At 50.0% G+C, this 15,653-nt stretch overlaps 1 long non-coding RNA gene across 2 annotated transcripts; it reads right to left on the bottom strand.

The window, feature by feature from the left end:
- Positions 1 to 1,120: 1,120 nt before the first annotated feature.
- On the bottom strand, positions 1,121 to 14,515 carry LOC123357028. Of its 2 annotated transcripts, none has more exons than XR_006575491.1 (3): positions 13,259 to 14,515; positions 6,913 to 7,082; positions 1,121 to 1,355 (listed from the first exon to the last, which is right to left on the bottom strand). It is a non-coding gene; the product is annotated as an uncharacterized LOC123357028 (long non-coding RNA). The 2 variants fall into 2 exon arrangements; XR_006575490.1 differs by lacking the exon at positions 1,121 to 1,355 and adding an exon at positions 4,724 to 5,299.
- Positions 14,516 to 15,653: the final 1,138 nt, after the last annotated feature.

Below are 15,653 nucleotides of genomic sequence, written 5' to 3'. Positions count from 1 at the left end.
GCCGTTGGGGAGCAGGGGCCAGGGTGTTTCAGTCGGGCTTGCTATATGGAGACTTGGACCTTCTACCTGCCCTGGTTAGTGACCCCCAACGTGTGGAGACATGGCCAGTGGTCTTCTCTTGGCACCCCAGCCCCTTGCTCGGGCTCAGGTCTGCACCGCTGCTGGAGTAGGGCTGCCAGATCTCCGCTGGAAAACGGTACCTGCAGGGTGCGATCAGTAGTACCGAGTAACTCTCCACAATCGGGCAGGAAGAGCAGCTGCTGCGGGAGCAGCTCTCAGGAACTGCCCAGCTCAGTCAGCGAGCGGTACCGGTGGGCTGCACTCGGGGGAGGGCGCCTGACCTGCGAAACATTTGCAGAGCAGGGCATGTGGCCAGGTGACTTCTGAGACCCCCCCCCTTCCCAGCTTCCTTTGTTCCCCGCTCCTGGAGCACGGGTCTCCCTCCCACATCCGGCTCCAGTCACACACAATCCAACCATGGAAGAACAGCAGTACCCGTATCGTCCTGCCCAGGTCACACACAGAGTAAACTTTATGGCCCTATATTACACGTATTGTGATGTGCCCCATGGGGGTCACGTGTATACATTGGATTGGTGGGCCTTGTACCACCCAGCATATCAAAGGGAGGGATAGCACAGTAGATATGTGTTGGAAGGAAGGATTTGGACCATGCTTCACATATGACGGCGCTCTATTGTGCACATTCAGGCCATGTTAGAGTCAAATTATTCCTGGTCCAGTTTATTGAAAGGTGTAGTTTTACTTGCCTCTCTATGGGCGCCTGCATCTTAAGCAAATGAGGATGTGTTGCTTTTATGGTTGTGGACCATTTAAAACTAGACTGTTGTATTTCCTACCAATTTAGTTCCATTCACTCATACTTTTATTGTCAGAGTCGCTAGGGGTCCTGGTTTAAAAGGTGGAAATCCAGGAAGAACGGGTTGACAATGGATTGTAATCTATTGGAGGCTGGGTAGGTGTGCTCAACTCCAATATACCGTCTCGGTCACAGGGTGTGATGTTTATCCAGTAAGTAACTCAAAGGACCCATGTAACACATAGTTAGATAGTGGTATAATTTAGTACTGCATTTCAGTGGTGAAATAAAAGCACCGGATCCCCAATGTACATTTAACGTTCCCAAAGTGAATAACTGTGACAGGAATCCCCAAAATAATATCATCTTCTTTGTGTACTTCAGTCAGCTTCCACCAGTGTTCCTCTGGAAACGCGTGTGCAGGTTTTGAAAGGGAAATAACACTGTTAATTAGTTGATGATACCAATATTAAAGTTGAAAGCAATCAGCTGAAGCTCTCCAGAGTTCTTCTACAGGATCAGATGACAGTGGCACCTAAAAGGGATGAAGCGCATGCTATTCAGAAAATAGTTTGATCTGGCATAATATGTAACCCATTTAAGTTTATCACTATACTAGCGGAGAGAGATGGTCAACTATGGAATGTAGACGTATCTATTTAGATTCTAAGGTGTGATCGTTCTTACTCAATTTAAAATGTTACCTGATCTCTAGCTTCCCATAAAGTGCGTTGATTAGTTCTTTGTTTTTGCATTGTCTTATTAATATGTCCAATAACCTTATTGATCCTGAACTGTAATGAGGTTTTAGACTCCTGTAATTGTTTTAACCATTGGAAATAATCATTCTGGACTTGTCTGGGATGATCCTTGGGGGGGGTGTATAGTAAAATCTGCAGGCTCAATCATTAACTTAATTGATTGACTGATATTAATCTGGCATGGTTGGATCTTAGGGTTCTCACACAGTTATTACTGTGAGTGGCAGCTAGGCAGATTCTCAGGCCATACATATACCAGTATGGTATATTACTTTTCACAATACCTCTTTAATAGTGCTATTTATTCTTCTTTCCTGAACAGAGGACGGGGATCAGTATGGAATGTGGCATTCTGGCTGATCTCTAGGGCTTGTAACATTATCGTTAAAATTTGCCCCACAAATGCACTTTCATTATCTGAGTCTCAGGGGTTCCATAGCTGTAAACTTCAGTGAAAAGCCTTTTAGCTGCAGTTCTAGCACTATTAGCCCTAGTGGGGAATGCGTCCACCCATCCTGAAAATGAATCTATACTAACCAACAAATACTGGAATCCTTCGTTTCTCCTCGGCAGCTTATCAATGAAAACTATCTGTATATTATGCCACGGTCCCAGGTGCATCATTGGTTGCCAGTGTGAAGGACGAGCTTTTGCATAGTGCTCACAATTTTGCACCCATGTACTCACATCATCTTCCATAACGTCTCAGTCTGCTACTGCCTTAGCCTTGCTTCTGTCCCGTCATGCGTGAACTGATGTGCCGCTTCAGTCAGCTTCTGCCTCGCCGTTTTCCCCTGAGTTTGGTTGCAATTACCACTCACATCGCTAGATGGCAGCAGCATAGCAGAAATGAGCTCAGGCGCGTTCAAGCCTCCCTACTCTGTCCTGAAAGCTATCTCAGATAAGGCATCAGAAAAAAAAGACGCGAGACGACATGTTCTTGGAAATCATGGAAGTGACCCGCAGTGAAAGAGCTCATCTGAGTGAGTGGAAGGATGTGGTATCAAATTAAAGGAAATATGCCAGTGAACGTGAGGACAGGAGGGACGCTCGAGATGAGAGGTGGCAGCAGGAAGATCAGCGGTGGCGGGATGCAACTCTGGGGCTGCTACGTGATCAAACTGACATGTTCCGGCGTCTGGTGGAGATTCAGGAACGGCAGCAGGATCACAGAGTGCCGCTGCAGCCCCTGTATAACCACCCTCACCCCTCACCATGTTCCACATCCTCCTCACCCAGACATCTAAGAATGCGTGGCGGGAGGCTCCGTGCACCTGCCCACTCTACCCCCGTGGACAGCCCAACCAAAAGGCTGTCATTATTTTGAAATATTTTAGTGGCCTTTTCCTTCCCTCCTATCCTCCTCCCAAACCACACCTGGGCTACCTTGTCAGTTCTCTCCCTCTTTTTATAATTAATTAATAAAGAATACATGCTTTTTAAATGATAGTGACTTTATTTCCTTTGAAAGGAAGCTGTGATGGAAGGGGGGAGGGTGAGTTACTTACAGTGAATGAGTCAATCAAGAGGGTGGGTTTTCATCAAGGAGAAACAAACAGAACTTCCACACTGTAGCCTGGCCAGTCATGAAACTGGTTTTAAAAGCTTCTCCGATGCGCACCGCTTCATGGTGTGCTCTTCTAATCGCCCTGGTGTCTGGCTGTGTGTAATCAGCGGCCAGATGATTTGCCTCAGCCTCCCACCCCGCCATAAATCTCTCCCCCTTACTCTCACAGTGATTGTGGAGCACACAGCAAGCAGCAATAACAAAGGGGACATTGGTTTGGCTGAGGTCTGAGCGAGTCAGTAATGTGCACCAGCGTGCCTTTAAACGGCCAAATGCACATTCTACCACCATTCTGCACTTGCTCAGCCTGTAGTTGAACAACTCCTGACTACGGTCCAGGCTGCCTGTGTATGGCTTCATGAGCCATGGCATCAAGGGGTAGGCTGGGTCTCCCAGGATAACGACAGGCATTTCAACATCCCCAACTGTTATTTTCTGGTCTGGGAAGTAATTCCCTTGCTGCAGCCATTTAAACAGAGTAGTGTTCCTGAAGACGTGAGCGTCATGAACCCTTCCTGGCCATCCCACGTGGATGTTGGTGAAACGTCCCTTGTGATCCACCAGTGCTTGCAGCACCATGGAAAAGTACCCCTTGCGGTTTATGTAGTGGTTGCCCTGGTGCTCCGGTGCCAAGATAGGGATATGGGTTCCATCTATCGCCCCACCACAGTTAGGGAATCCCATTGCAGCAAAGCCATCCGCTATGACCTGCACATTTCCCAGAGTCACTACCTTTCGTAGCAGCAGCTTAATGATTGCTTTGGCTACTTGCATCACAGCAGCCCCCACAGTAGATTTGCCCACTCCAAATTGATTCCCGACTGACCGGTAGCTGTCTGGCGTTGCAAGCTTCCAGAGGGCTATCGCCACTCACTTCTCAACTGTGAGGGCTGCTCTCATCTTGGTATTCTTGCACTTCAGGACAGGGAAAGCAAGTCACAAAGTTCCATGAAAGTGCCCTTACGCATGTGAAAATTTTGCAGCCACTGGGAATCGTCCTAAACCTGCAACACTATGCACTCCCACCAGTCTGTGCTTGTTTCCCGGGTCCAAAATCGGTGTTCAATGGCTAGAACCTGCCTCATTACCAGCAGGATCTCCAAAGCGCAGGGGCCCGTGGTTTGAGAGAATTCTGTGTCCATGTCCTCATCACTCTCGTCGCCGTGCTGTCGTAGCCACCTCCTCCTCGCCTGGTTTTGCAGGTCCTGGTTCAGCATAGACTTCACGAGAATGCGCAAGGTGTTTACAATGTCCATGATTGCTGTCTTGAGCTCAGCAGGGTCCATGCTTGCTGTGCTATGGCGTTTGCACTGTTCACCCAGGAAAAAAAGGCGCGAAACGGTTGTCTGCCACGGCTTTCATGGAGGGAGGGGTGAGGCTGTACCCAGAACCACCTGCGACAATGTTTTTTGCCCCATCAGGCACTGGGATCTCAATCCAGAATTCTAATGGGCGGGGGAGACTGCAGGAACTATGAGATAGCTATGGGATAGCTACCCACAGTGCAACGCTCCGGAAATTGACACTAGCCTCGGTACATGGATGCACACCGCTGAATTAATGTGGTTAGTGTGGGCGCGTGCACTCGACTTTATACAATCTGTTTTTAAAAAATCGGTTTCTGTAAAATCGGTATAATCCCATAGTGTAGACATACCCACTTACAGGTGAGAGCTGGGAAAGGAAAAGCAGCAGCAATTTCATTCTCGTTTTCATGCAATGAAAGAAAGACCCCAGCGGGCAGGACTGAGTAGTTCTGTGTCTGGGGAGAGACTGAGGCTCCTAGAACCAGGGGTTTGTATTTAAACAGGAGCCCCCTGGGGCAGGGATTTGCATGCGGGTTCCCCAGAGTGGGCAGAAGAGATGACGGGGGATGGTGTCTCAGTACACGGCAATATCCCCTCGGGGACAAGTTTCCCGTTTATACCACACAGAGACAGCGGGCTCAGCTCAGCACCCAGATCCTGACAGCGGGGCGGGGCTTCCTGAGAGTAGGAAGGAGGGTCCAGTGTGTAGGGTCTCCAGCTGGCAGACTGGATTCCTCGTCACTACATTCCTCGCTGATCTACAAACCCCTGGTGTGACCTGGGCATGTCACGTAAAGGAACCTTTTCCTCAGTTCCCTTCTTAGAAAATGAAGAGGTCTCGACCCTGTTTCAGAAAAGAGTGGTGAAGATAAAATTAGCCAATGACTGAGGTACACAGATGCCAGCGAGCAGAGAGAAAACCACCTGGACATTCAGGAATGTATATTAATAAGGGGTACACCCAATCCATGAAGGAGTAACAGTTTGCCATAGACTTCCTGTTTGACTTTGGGGAAACCACTTGGGGGCAGTTTTTCAAAAGTATTTAGGCACCTAAAGATGGAGATAAGGATTCATGTGTTACCTGGTGCCTGTTCCAACTCAGCCAAGGACATTTATTCCTTAGGTGCTCAGGTTCTCAGTGGACTTACAATGATAGCACCTCTTGGGCTCATCTGCTTGTACAGGAGATCTGGGATGTGTAACAGGGGAATGGGGAAGTGAATGCCCAGCCTCCTTTTTCCCAGGGATAAGACAGTGTTTCTGCTTTTTGTCAACCCTGTACCCCTCTACCAGTGGTTTAACTGCAGCTTGTGATTGCTCAAAAGTGTCTGCCAATCCAGCTAATTCACCCACTGCATTCACCTTTTTGTCCCACAAATACTGTTTTACATTATCACTGCACATATTCAGGAATTGTTCCTGAGTAACCAAATCACACATTTCTTCAAAGCTTGTAATGCCTTTTCCCCTCACCCATTTGTCTGACAAATCTCTCATTTCATTTACATAAGCCACATTACTTAATCCAGATCCCCTCTTAAAACTCCTGAATTTTACACTATAGGTGCCATGTGTAATCTGCAACTGTTTCAAAACCAGTTCCTTAAATTTACCATCGTTGAACCATCATCAATAGGCATCTTATTCAACATCTCCAGAGCTCTCCCAGTCAACTTTGCAACTAAAGTAGTCAGAGTGCACAGTCTCCCAAAGGTGATGAAATATTCTGCAAAATCACTGGATTCATCATACTGTGGACATAACCATTCCCATTTGTGCATTTTGGGGGAAGTTGAGCCAGCTGCTGAAGGGTTTTTGTCACTGCCACTCCATTACAGCCAGTTCCTGCTTCTGGGTCACAATGTCTTTCTCTGTTAACTACAGGGCTTGTAGGAGTGCAGCCTTTTGTCTGGCTGCTTCTGCCTCATTTCTACCTCCCACATTTGAAACTCACGGTTCTTTGCCTTTTCTTCTGCCTCCAGTCTTGCAAGCTCTAGTTTTGTAGCTTCCTCATTGGTAGTCATTTTCCTGCTGTCTTGTTGAGCCAGACACGCTAGCCTGCTGCAACACAGACCCAGGGTCTGGTCCACGCCCCCAAAGCTGCAGACTTTAACTAAAAACTGCTCAGCAGGTCACCTATCTGCAGTACCCAGACACCCAGTTCCCCATGGGATCCGAACCCCAAATAAATCCATTTTACTCTGTATAAAGCTTACAAATGGTAAACTAATGAATTGTCTGCCCTCTATAACACTGATAGAGAGATGCACAGCGGTTTGCTCCCCCAGGTGTTAAATAGTGTTGGTTAATTGAAAAACAAAAGTGATTTTGTTAAGTATTAAAAGTGGTTTCAAGTAATAACAGAGAGACCAAAGTAAGTTACCAAGCAAAATAAAACAAAACACACAAGTCTAAGCCTAATACATTAAGAAACTGATTACAGGTAAATCTCACCGTCAGAGATGTTCCAGTAAGCTCCTTTCACAGACTAGACTCCTTTCTAGTCTGGGCCCAATCCTTTCCCAGGGTACAGTCCTTGTCAGTTTCAGGGGACATCTTAGGTGGAAACTAGGGGTATTCTCATGAGGGTGTGTGCTGGGCCATCATCCTCAGTGCGGTGGGATCTTGAGTGTATTTAGGATAAAATAAAACAATAATAGTAATTAATAATAATTAATAATACAAGAAGTTTCCCTGAAATCACACAATTCCAGAGACTCAACTTCAGGGCCTGTTCGTATTCATGTGACTTGGTGATGGAAGATGCTCAGGTCCTGGCCGAGTTTTGCTTGCTTGTTTTTGGTAAAATAAATGAACAAATAGATTAACTATATGGAAATATAAATATTCATGAGATAGGGTGACTCTTAGCTCTGCAGCTCCGGCCCACGACCAGCGGGGCTGTGAGTGGGGAAGGGCCACCTCACTTGGTCCCGTGGGGCTGGGACACCCGCTGGCACTGGAAGAGAGTTGGGACTGGATCCTCTTCCCAGCAGTGACCGGTTCCATTGAACTGTGCAGTGACCAGAGGGGAAATGTTCCCTGGCAGGTTTAGCCATATGGAGAAGGGCCAAGCAATTACTTGGCCCTAAGTTCCTCTGTGAGGAAATACAGTCACTGCAGGGAGCTGTTCATTCTTCCCAGGGGTGCGAAAGTGTCAGGAGGATCCTAGTGCCCGGCGCTGCACAGACACACAGGACGGGACACTCTGACTCCTGCACCGGGAGCCCTAGGGCGACTCACTCAGATCCCTGGCAGCAGGAGTGTGTGTCTCTTATAAAGCAGGGGCATGCAAATGAGGGGGACAGTTTCCTGTTTAAATCTGTGCCTCTCGCTGCCCCCGGAAACACAATCCGCAGAACCTGGCAGGGCCAGCTCCAGACCCCAGCGCGCCAAGCGTGCACTTGGGGCTGCTCTGGCAGTCGCCGGTCCCGCGGCTCCGGTGGACCTCCCGCAGACGTGCCTGCGGAGGGTTCACTGGTCCCACGGCTTCGGTGGAGCATCTGCAGGCATCTGCAGGAGGTCCACCGGAGCCACGGGACCGGCGACTGCCAGAGCAGCCCCCGCAGCATGCCGCCCTGCTTGGGGCGGCGGAAATCCTAGAGCCGCCCCTGGCCCCTGGGTCTGTGCAGTGACCAGCCAGAGCTGGTATTTTTCTCCTCTGAATAACTGGCAGTTCGAAGAATATTGTGTCACCGCTGTATCGATATTTACAACCTGTTTTTATTCTCAGGTCCCCGGTCCCAGGTGCAGCTGGTGGAGTCCGGAGAGGATGTGAAAAAGCCCGGAGACTCTCTCCGCCTCTCCTGCAAAGCCTCCGAGTTCATTCAGCAGCTAGGATATGAGCTGGGTCCAACAGGCAGGGCCGGTTTTAGCAAGTGCTGGGCCCCTTTCGTGGGGCTTGTACTCACAGGGCGGCGCCTAGGTTTTCGCAGCACTTCGGATTGCTGCCCTCCGGCTGGGGATTGGAGCAGCAGGACTTGCCACACTCCAGACGGAATAGCAGGGCCGGGGGATTCGCTGCACTCCTGCCTGGGGATCGGGGCCGTGGGACTCGCCGCGCTCCGGCTGAGGGGTGGGGCAGGGACTTGCCGTGCTCTGGATGGGCTCCGGCCCCCCTTAGGCACAGGCTGGGTTGGGGGAGTCGGGGAATGGGCCTAAAGCTGGCCCTGCCAACAGACTCCTGGCAAGGGACTGGAATGAGTCGCTTATATAAACCCTGGTGCACAAACCTCGATGCCCACTCTGCCCACATATCTACACCAGAGCCACCATCACAGGACCTAAGCAGATCAGCCACACCATCACCGGTTCATTCACCTGCACATCCACCAATGTAATATACGCCATCATATGCCAGCAATGCCCCTCTGCTATGTACATCGGCCAAACTGGACAGTCCCTACAGAAAAGGATAAGTGGACACAAATCCGATATTAGGAATGGCAATATACAAAAACCTGTAGGAGAACACTTCATCCTCCCTGGCCACACAATAGCAGATCTAAAGGTGGCCATCCTGCAGCAAAAAACTTCAGGACCAGACTCCAAAGAGAAACTGCTGAACTGTTTAGTTCATCTGCAAATTTGACATAATCAGCTCAGGATTAAACAAAGACTGTGAATGGCTAGCCAACTAGGAAAGCAGTTTCTTCTCCCTTGGTGTTCACACCTCAACTGCTAGAAGAGGGCCTCATCCTCCCTGATTGAACTAACCTCCTATCTGCCTGATTCTTGCTTGCATATTTATACCTGCCTCTGGAAATTTCCACTACATGGATGTAGACGAATTGGGTATTCACCCACAAAACCTCATGCTCCAATACCTCTGTTAGTCTACAAAGTGCCACAGGACTCTTTGCTGCTTTTACAGATCCAGACTAACACAGCTACCTCTCTGATATTTAATATATGTATCTCTCTCTCTCTCTCCGTCTCTCTTCACTTTTTTAGTATTGCAGGTTTTCAAGGAGAAACGGCCTGTTCTGAATGTCATCCTTGCTATCTCTTCATAGGGGCAGCTAACTGCCTTAGGTATCTTTGAGACTGTAAGACTAATTGATTTATTTCCCTGTAGGGCTAAACTCTCAAAATCGCCTCTGTCTGAAGCTGTAGGAGTTTTCTCATGTTACGTAGGATATCTGTGGTTGAAACAGTTAATTCGGTATCTTCTCCTTTTCCTCCTTAAACCCCACAAATACCAATCAGAGAATTCGATCCTGAAAAGGAGATTTTTTTTTAAATTGAGAAGGGAATTTAATTGGCCATTTCAAATACATGAAATGGTTTGAAAACTCTCAGCCCTTGAATTTGGGTAAGGAGATGAACTCTTGCTGGGTGAGTAAACCAGCCACTCACTGATCCCGGATTATGAGGAACCATACCCTCCGGGTAGCTTACTTGACAATATCTGTGTTTATTGCTGCTTCCTACGAAGCTACTGTTGAGGCAGGAGACTGGGCTAAATGGGCCCTGGGAGATTCTGGAGGCTGGCAGTTGCTAGGATCCCATGTTCCTAATGGCTGCTCAGAGAGAACAGTGATTGTTGCCGGGTAACTGGGGGTAATGATGTGGGGCTGGGAACTTAAACATGGAGGCTGGTATAGATACGATCCAAACACGCAGGAATCTGAGCTTCTGAAGATACTGAGCTCTCGTGAAAATCCCAGGGGTTTGAAACACACTCAGCGCCTTACACACGTAGCTAGATCCTCCCTTTTTGAGTGTTTGATCTGAATACATGACCTGGTCGGGTAATGCCTGCAGAGAACGGAATTCCCACTTCTAGAATGACAGTGCGGTACTAGATTGTCCAGCAGGCACCGGGTGTAGAGACTTCTGGTTCATCTTCCCAGCTAGGGGAGGAAAGAGCAGGGGCGGCTCTAGAAATCAGGCTGCCCCAAGCAGCGCGGTGCGCTGCGCCGCCCTTCCCCGGTCCCGCGGCGGGTCCCCTCTTCCCGCGGCTCCGGTTGAGCTCCCGCAGGCATGCCTGCGGCAGGTCCGCTCGTCCCGGGCTCCGGTGCCTGCGGCAGGTCCACCGGAGCCAAATGCCGCCCCCCCTGGGAAAGAGCAATCTCGGGACTCTAGCTGCAATAGCAAGAATTTAGGAATGAAAATAATTGGGGTTTTTCCCCTCATTTCTCGGCAGAATGACAGAAAATCTCAGAGCGCAGGTAGCCACGTGAAAGACTCCTGGGCCTGACTCGCAGCCTTGGGAGTTCTGATCCGCTGTGTGACTTTGGGTGATATGGAGTTTAATTTAATTCACAATTACTTCAACTTGCCATGGTATCTGGAGAAAGCGAATAACTAACGAAGCGGAAAGAACGCGGTGTTGGCAGCCGCTGCTTTGTCTGTAACTCAATCGGGAATGTTGGTTCTCTGCAGGGTTAGTTTTAGGCCGGGCTCGGATAGGTTTCCTCTCATTGTGTGTCTCTGGCACAGTAATACACGGAGGTGTCTGCGGGCTGCAGGCCGCTCAGTTGCAGGAACACTTGGCTTTTGGAATTGTTTTTGGTGATGCTGTTAGGTAAAAAAGCAAGTCCTTACTCACCTCTCCAGCACCCGAGTTCGTGCGGAGTTGGTATGGGGCTCACAAATCTGTCAGAGACCAGACAACACTTCGTTGATCAACGGGCTCACACTATCCTTAGCTTAAAAGCTTTCGGAGTAAGTGTGGCAAGTTTATTAGGGGTGAGCATCAATATTTATACACAGAAGTAAACAAAGTGATTAACAGATCATAATGGTCATGCATAATCAATCAAGATTCTACAGGATAAAACAGGTTAAAATGTAAATTAGAAAAGACAAAGGGGGGGATGGCTACTTAAGGGGAGGGGGTGTCATGAGTAGTTCGCAGGTCAGAGCTTTGATTAAAAGTTTCAGATAGAGACATCAAGTCTGGGTTAAGTTTAAACTCATAAAAAGTTCAGACTCAACAATGCTGAGGCGATTTTTGAGAGCATTGCTATAAGCAGTGCCCCCATCATCCCAGATAATTGCCAGCCAGTCCAGCCCTTTCCCCGCTGGCTGGCGGACCCAGTGCACCTCGTAGCTAGTGAGAGAGAATCCGGCCACGGTGCAGGTCAGTCTGAGGGTCTCCCCGGGCTTCTTGACTCCCCCTCCGGACTCCACCAGACTGACCTGGGAATAGACACCTGCAGAGAGGGAAATAAAGGGGGAATACTGCAGTGATTCCCGGAGGTGCAGTTATTAGGGAACACGCGGTACCGGGCGCCCAGGCGCAGCGCATGTCCCGCCCGTACCCGCGGGGAGCAGCAGGAGGAAGGCGATGGCCAGGCTGGGGGTCATGTCTGCGGCGGGCGGCTCGGTCCCCAGGCGGGATGGGAAGCTGAAGCCCGGCGCTGGCTCTGAGCGGGGTGAGCGGCCGGGACTGGGCTATGAACAGGGCCCCGGGGAGCTCATTTGCATGGGCCGGGGGTGGGGACTATATAACGGGGGACCCTAGGAGATATGTGACAGTGCATCGCACTTCATTCTAGTGGCAGGTGGGTTAGAGAGTCCAACTCTTTAAACCTCCATTCAATTTGAATATATAGAATCACTGAATGAACGCAGTTGCGTGATCATCTATCTATCCCCATGCCCCCCCATCCATTAAGTATCATTTAGTTATTAGGTATGTGTATAATCTTTCTTTCTTTCTTTCTTTCTCTCTTCACTAGTAAGGGCTCGGTGCTGTCTCGTATAGTTATGACCTGCGGTGTTCCCCGTCAGCAGACAGTAGGGAGTTATGGAAATGTAGTGTGAGTTCCTCCTTATCTCCGCCCCTTTACACAACCTGAGAGATTAGATCGTGAGCTTCGGATGTGAGGTGGGTAAGTAAATCCGCGAGACTCCTTTGAAAATCCCACCCGTGACTCATACCCAGGAGTAGCGGAGTTTGGGTGCATACAGGAAGTGATGATCTCTCCCCCACAGGCCCATAGAGGGTTTGTGCCGCAATGGGTGACATAGCCAGGGAATTATAGGGTTAAAACCAATTTTCCCATAGCTGTATTGTGTATGAATCTGCTGCCCCCACGGAATTCTGCAGGTTGAATTTTTTGTATTAACACTATTGGGACTCCCGTCGCTGTGTCTCTGGCACGGTGATACCGGGCGGTGTCCTCGGGTCTCGGGCTGTTCATTTGCAAATACAGCTGGTTGGGATTATCGCTGGGGGTGACGAATCGCCCCTTGACAGAGTGGAGTAGTGTGTAGTTCCACACTCGGATACAGGAGGGAGACCCACTCCAGGCCCTCCCCGGGGCCCTGCCAGACCCATGCATCCAGAGGCTGCTGAAGGTGAACCCGGAGGCTTTTCAGGGGAGATGGAGAGAGTCTCCGGGCCTTTTTCACATCCCCTGCGGACTCCACCAGCAGCTGGGAACAGGTACCTGGGACAACCGCTGGGAGAAATTACCCTTCAAGCTGCTACAATGAAAAGGAATTGCAGCCAAAGTCTCATTTTGCCTGGTGTGGGAGGGGAAAGGTCTCACGGGGGTGTTGGGTGTTGGCTGGTAACGGCTTGTCTCTAGGCCCGCAGCTTGGGCATGGAGAGAGAGAGAGATTTAAACAGGAACCTGTCCCCCCTATTTGCATATCCCCCTCCTTATAAGAGACTCAAACTCCTTCCCTTACTGGTATGAATGACTGCACTCGGTTCAGAGACCAGTCTGGCTCTTGCGGGGAACGGCGAGTTCCTCATTTTTCCTTTGCATAAGGAAGACATGAATGTCTTTAAAGACACCGCTCCCCATAACATGTGTTCAGGGCCTGCTTATAATGAAGTTACCTGGTAGTGGGAGACTCCTGGGCCGTGAGGCTGTGGAACGGCCGGTCACTGGGGGGTCAGTGACTCAGGTGGGGTCGGGTCACAGGATCAAACTGGGCTGAGCCTCTCTCTAGTAGGTGAAAATTCCTCGGGGCGCTGAGCGAGGGCTGGAACTGAATTCCCTGCCCATCCGCCTTCCCAGCAATGTCCGGGTCCGCTGGAAAGTGCAGGGAGGGAGCAGAGGGAAATGTGTCCTGGGAAGTTCAGACAGGGCCAGCTTTAGGAAGTGTGGGGCCCGATTTGAACAGTTTCCTCGGGCTGTCAGGGATGACTATAAAAAAAAATGTAAAAAAACACATGGGGCTTGTACTCACCGGGCAGGGCTCTGGGTCTTCCCCGGGGTCCTTCTCTCGCTCCAGATCTCCGGCGGCACTGAAGGACACGCTGCCAAAGTGCTGCCGAAGACCCAGAGCAAGCGAAGGACCCGCCGCCGAAGACCCAGAGCGCCGCCAAGTGAGTTAAAATTGAAAAGGCGCCTCTAGCCAGGGAAGGGATCCTCACTGGGCGCGGGGCCCTCTGAGGTGCGGGGCGATTCTGGGGAATTGGTGGAATTGGCCTAAAGTTCTGAACTGTTCAGATGTGGGTCAGGGGCCAAGTGCTGCTTTCTTTCCTCTCTGGGAGTTTCCCATTTGTCTCAATGAGGCTTCTGGTTTGGAGGGGGAGGGAGGTATTGGGTTTTTTTACCCAGGGCTGCCCAGAGGATTCAGGGGGCCTGGGGCAAAACAATTTTGGGGGCAGCTTCCATAAGAAGAAGAGTTGCAATACTATAGAATCCTGTATTCTCGTGGGGGCCGGGGGCAGATTGCCCCACTTGCCCCCAGGGCGGACCTGTTCCCCTCAGCTACCTTACTGCGTACCTTGTGTAATTCCCCCGCTGAAGTGCCAGGAACAGAGCCCGGGGCTGGACCAGACAAATGTCTGCAGGGTCTAGTTCTCTTTAAGATCTTGCCATCCCTACTAATGGGACTGACCCCACTGGCTCCCGTGGAACAATTTGTGGGGTAAGGATTACTAGGCTAGGAAGGGTTTGCCGGGCCACTCTCAAAATCCCAATGGAGCTGAAATCAAGAACCTCTCCGAGCGCAGACCTCACTGTGTCCTTTCAGGTACTTGAAAGCAGCTATCAAATCCCCCCTCCTTCTTCTCTTCTGCAGGCTAAACAATCCCAGTTCCCTCAGCCTCTCCTCATAAGTCATGTGCTCCAGCTCCCTAATCATTTTTGTTGCCCTCCGCTGGACTCTCTCCAATTTATCCACATCCTTCTTGTAGTGTGGGGCCCAAAAAGGGACACAGTACTCCAAATGAGGCCTCACCAGTGCTGAATAGAGGGGAATGATCACATCCCTCGATCTGCTGGAAATGCCCCTACTTATACAACCCAAAATGCCATTAGCCTTCTTGGCAACAAGGGCACACTGTTGACTCATATTCGGCTTTTTGTCCACCGTAACCCCTAGGTCCTTTCCCGCAGAACTGCTGCCCAGCCATTCGGTCCCTAGTCTGTAACAGTGCATGGGATTCTTCCGTCCTAAGTGCAGGACTCTGCACTGCTCCTTGTTGAACCTCATCATATTTCTTTTGGCCCAATCCTCTATTTTGTCTAGGTCCCTCTGTATCCTATCCCTATTCTCCAGCGTATCAACCACTCCTCCCAGTTTAGTGTCATCTGCAAACTTGCTAAGGGTGCAGTCCACACCATCCTCCAGATCGTTAATGAAGATATTGAACAAAACCGGCCCCAGCACCGACCCTTGGGGCGCTCCACTTGAGACCGGCTGCCAACTAGACATGGAACCATTGATCACGACCCGTTGAGCCCGACCATCTAGACAGTTTTCTATCCACCTTACTGTCCATTCATCCAGCCCAGACTTCTTTAACTTGCTGACAAGAATACAGTGGGAGACTGTATCAAAGGCTTTGCTAAAGTCCAGAAATAGCACATCCACTCCTTTCCCCTCATCCACAGAGCCGGTTATCTCATCATAGAAGGCAATTAGGTTAGTCAGGCATCACTTGCCCTTGGTGAATCCATGCTGACTGTTCCTGATCATTTTCCCCTCCTTTACGTGGTTCAGAATTGATTCCTTGAGGACCTGTTCCATGATTTTTCCAGGGACTGAGGTGAGGCTGACTGGCCTGTAGTTCCCTGGATCTTCCTTCCAGAAGTAAAGTTTCCTCCCGTTCTATAACTGATGGGGTGGGGTGGCGGCAGGGACAAGGGGAAGTGAGAATGGGGGATGTGTTGGGGTATGGAGTTCCCTACTTCAGCTCCACAGGCTGGGTCCGGTGCAGAGCATGGCATGGCAGGGAGATGACATCTCCCATAATGCCGGGGCCCTTTCACAGCAAGGGT

Source organism: Mauremys mutica, unplaced genomic scaffold, assembly GCF_020497125.1.
Source record: "Mauremys mutica isolate MM-2020 ecotype Southern unplaced genomic scaffold, ASM2049712v1 000247F_np12_subseq_31950:375604_obj, whole genome shotgun sequence".
Lineage (NCBI taxonomy): Eukaryota > Metazoa > Chordata > Testudines > Geoemydidae > Mauremys > Mauremys mutica.
Note: the sequence above shows the minus strand (reverse complement) of the source record. Positions and strands in the feature narration are given on the sequence as shown.